The sequence below is a fragment of the Artemia franciscana genome, chromosome 7 (genome assembly GCF_032884065.1).
Source record: "Artemia franciscana chromosome 7, ASM3288406v1, whole genome shotgun sequence".
Lineage (NCBI taxonomy): Eukaryota > Metazoa > Arthropoda > Branchiopoda > Anostraca > Artemiidae > Artemia > Artemia franciscana.
Window position 1 is genome coordinate 20,487,538 of NC_088869.1, and position 5,104 is coordinate 20,492,641.

Here is a 5,104-nt window from a genome sequence, read left to right on the forward strand (position 1 = left end):
GTCCAAGGGCCGTCTTCAGCACAATACAATACTATATATATATATATAAAAGAACTTACATCAAATTGTGAGAATTAAAACTGAATATGAAAACACTTATTAAAACAATTTTTTTTTTTTAAATATAGCCCTAGCATCCTTACTTCAGCGAAGTTCAACCAGGACTGGCGAAAAGAATGAAATGAAGAAATATAAACTCATTCAAACTAAAGAGAATAAAATGATTAGATGCAATTTCTTAAAGCTAATCTTGCTTGTTTAGCAGCCTGTCTCAAAGGCCTTTTCGTAGTTGGTTCAGTACTATTATAAATTGGTTTAGTAAAATATTTTGTTAGATCATTTTTAATTAAATTTGAGTATAAAGAATTTAGTGAGTATTCCCCCAAGTCCCTGTTCAAAGAAATATTTTTATTTATTTTGAGATTAATTTCAATTGATTCTGTTACGGGGTGGTTTTTTGTTAAATATTCTTGAGTTTATTTTAAAGGGGGTTTTGCGTTGAGTTGCTACTTTTCTAAGTCTTAATCGTTTGATGTGGATATGGGAGCTAAATTATTAATAAAATAAAAAGGCTTCGTATAGAATCCCCGGTAACCTGGGAGACAGAACCATCTCGGTGTTGTTCGAGGTCTCTTGAAACAAATATAGATTCCCTTGGGACCGTGCCTGAAAGCTAGAGGAACTGTACCTGATGCCCTAATACATAGACAGAAGATGATTAAATACAATAAGGTTTATTTACTTACAATATATAACTATTGACAAAATAGCTTCAATGTCCTATTGCACTAAAAGGTGAACATGAGCAAAATTGATCTTGACAATTCAAATCCAAACTTAAGACTAAACTATTCGCCCTAGCAGTGGGCTCATATATCTAACGCTCGATTTCTATGAACAAAACCCGCCAGACAGGCTTAGTGACCTGTGGAAGTTGGCCTCCACTACTATTGGTAATAATTGATCATGTGACTAATCGCGCATCCAAAAGCTATTCTTTGGCAAGGATTTCTCTTTTGGTTTTGAGAAAAACCCATAGGTCAGAATAACTGGTTACTTTGTTAAGTAACATTTTTTTTTTATCTAAATGCATGTAGTCTAATTGCGTTGGACTATGCAAATACATGTAGTCTAATTTGTAGTTTTAATTGTAGTTTTATCTAAATGCATGTAGTCTAATTGCGTTGGACCATGCAAATGCATGTAGTCTAATTTGTAGTTTTAATTGTAGTTTTATCTAAATGCATGTAGTCTAATTGCGTTGGACCATGCAAATGCATGTAGTCTAATTTGTAGTTTTAATTGTAGTTTTATCTAAATGCATGTAGTCTAATTGCGTTGGACCATGCAAATGCATGTAGTCTAATTTGTAGTTTTAATTGTAGTTTTATCTAAATGCATGTAGTCTAATTGCGTAGGATTATGCAGACTTGATAAATTTAGCAACTGTTAAATTCTGAATGATTTTATCCAAACCTTTTTCAAATTGAAATTTACTAAAGGGGTGTGACTGAAAAATTTAGTCCTGAATTTAAGAGTTCCTAGAAGAGTATGGATGAGAGATTTGGTCCTATATTTGAGGATTCCTAAGGGGATGTGAATGAGGGATTTGGTCCTGAATTTTATAAAGGGGGGGGGGCTGGTCTATATGTTACATATCCCCTTTCCCATTGTAGATTGATGTCCCCATCAATCAGTCTAATCTCTCTCTTTAAATATTGCATTTTATTCCTTATTGTTTATAAAAATTTTATTATAATTCCATAACCTTGTAAATGATGATTAAAATTTAAGAAATATTTTCCTACACCTTATATATATATATGTCCTGCACCTAGCACTAAAAGAAAATTATTTAAACACAACACTTGACATTAACTGTTATTACACTCGAATACCTGGTTCCAATTGTTCATTTTTACTTTATATCTTTTAACTGTTTTCCCTGTTAATCTGATTTTTAATTGATCCCAGGTATTTTAACAATAAGAATAAAAATACACGACGTAACATAATAAGATTTTCACTGGCACTTTTATTTACTTAAATTTATGATTCACTATTTGGCACTTTTTTCTTTTTAAATGTTCATCACTTATTAGTTCTGGATATTAGTTTCACACCAATCACAATTTTCGTGTCCTTGCCCTATATACTGATTGAACAAATATAATGTCATTTTCTAATTTATCACCATTTAGCAAAAGTAAAGATTTTGTTTTTACGCTTTTACAAAATGGGAAGCGCGGGACTCAGAATCACCTATCCCCAGCAGTTTAAGTACAAATGTACGGCCGGTACTACAGTTCTTCTGTCCTGCTCCCGCTCTCTTCTGCATTTAAGCGTTATCTTAATTGTCTTTTGCGTTATCTTAATTTAATTCAATAGACTGGAGTACTATTTAACACCTTACTTGTTAGTTGATTCCTAAGTTTAAAAAATTAGGACTTAGGATCTCCTGTTCTAAAACTTCATTCGGTGTGTGAGGGTTTCCATATTGAATTGGGTTCACTAATGGTGTTTTTGCGTGGGTATGTTGTCGTACCCGCTGGCTGGATGTTTCGTTTTCTCTAGTCTACATCGTATAGTCAGAAATGATAGATGGGTGATAGTTTTCCGGTTGAATCAGACGTGTCTTGGGCATTCTTCGGTGGTTGATAAATCATGATAGGTTTTTTGTAGTCTTTGACCATGACGTTTGTTGGCCAATGTTAGAAGTATGCCAAATTCTGTAATAAAAATTTCCAAGCAGAATCATGTTGTTAACATATAAAATGGTACTAGTGATACGATAATATAAAGCATTATTGTAATTTTAAATTGCATAATAATAGCACATAATTGCATAACAGTAATATTATTTTTTTTTTCAAACATTCAAAGTGAAATCGAATGTACGATTTCTTAAAAGAAGTTTTAAATTCTAATAATTCTCAGGTACATTTGAAGTAACGTGAGGTATATTTGGTCATATAGCAACTGAAAATAGTTATATTGGTACTACACTATTACTCTATTATTATGATTACATGTAAATATAAGAACACGGCACCAAAGAGGGTTATATATATATGTAAGATTATATAGAGGTCTTAATGTTTTAGATCATATTTTAATCAAAAAAAAAATTGAACCTCCAATGCGTGATTAGTCGAAAAGTAATACATTTTGCATTATAGCCTTTCAATTATCACGCCTTGGAACGTTTTTTCCCTTTTCCTGAAATAGATCAGCAAAATTACAAGAGATGACCTCTTAAATCTCTTGTACATAAAAAGATAGAACGAATTTTTTCGTTCTTGTTAGAGGTCTATATTTACATAAAGATTTTCTGCCAAGAGTATTTTTGATGTATATGCCAAAAAGTAATACAGTATGTTGTATCATAGCCTTCTAGCTGTTATACACCAACAATATTTCTACAGTAGGGAAAGGATGTTACGTACGGAGAAAGACCTCTTAATTTCCCCGGATTTTTACATCCTCCCTGTTAAAATGGCTTAAATATCATCAGGAGCAGTAGGGTTCAATTGATGCAACTCTTGTGCCTCAATTGCATTATTTTGTCCTTTTTCGTCTTAAGACTTTTCATAGTCTAATTTTCTCTGTGTTCTTATGGTTGTCGAACAAGAGGAACTCATATCATTATGATATTGACGGGAATTTTTTTACAAGAAAAATCCATATTTATTGTTGACATGTTCCAACTTTTCACCAGCGAATGTTTTGACCAACTTTATGAATACTGCACATATTCGCCTAATATATTATGGCCATCATTGGAGCTTCTAAAATTAACCTAGGCATTAGTTGGCCATATACAAAAAAAAACAAAATTAAGAATCCTAAAATTTGTCACGTATTGGGAACTTTGACAAAATACCTTGGAAAGTGGTTTCTTTATATTTTTTTTTTTTTATTTTGACAGATGTATTTTTTCCTTAGTCAATTTTTTTGTCATGCATTTCATTAGCCGTAGTTTGTGCCAAACCTTTATTATTTTCATATATGTATAGCCTTGTTGATTACAGGGCGGTAGGCAAAATTTTCAGATGCATAGTTGAGCAAAAAATAATTAAAGAATTTAATAGTATGTGTTTTTTTACAGCGAATGATGTTAGGCTAACAAAAATTAGTTGTTCAATAAACCTTAATTTTTTTGTTTAAATTGGGGATATGTAGTTCTCAGAATCGTAATGGTCATATTACTATTAAACAAAAGAAATGAAATAAAACCTTAAATGATAACAAGTTGTTAGCGATCTTGGTTGAAATTTCGTTTTGAGGTCTGGTAGAGGATTAACTTTTATTTCTGTTAGTTCTTTATAAAATTTAGTCCTGAATTTAAGAGTTCCTAGAAGAGTATGGATGAGAGATTTGGTCCTATATTTGAGGATTCCTAAGGGGATGTGAATGAGGGATTTGGTCCTGAATTTTATAAAGGGGGGGGGGCTGGTCTATATGTTACAATTCTCGAACCACCTGTTTTATTCCCAAATCATTACTAATGAGTGAAGAGTTTTCAAAAAGTACCATGTGGGACGGATTATTAAATATATGCCAACCTAGAGCAGAATCAAAGGAATTGTTGGAACCATTTGAAATTAAGGCCTTGTCTATGTCATTTTTATGCTGTTGTAACCTTTTGTCTAGATTCTGATGGGTCCTGCCGACATAGTATTTTCCGCAATCACAGGGTATTTGATAGACCCCTCTTTGGCGAGTAACTGGGGTCTTATCTTTACCCGAATTTAAGAAATTAATGATTTTAAAATTATTAGTAAAAACTACGTACAGATTATTTTTTGTGCAAATATTTTTTAATTTTGTTGTAATCTTTGGGATATACGGAAGATAGACAATATTTGAGGGCTTATCAATAGCCTCGCATTGTGAAGTATCTTCTTCGATTTTACAAGAATGTCTTTTTATTCTACGGCTAATTATTTTATTTACAAAAGGAATGGGGTATCCATTACCAAAAAGAATATCTCTGATAAAATTTATTTCTGCATTTATATATGAATGGGAGCAAATATTTAGGGCACGATCAATGAGGGAAATTACAACTGCTCTTTTAACTTGTGGGGGGTGATTTGAATTA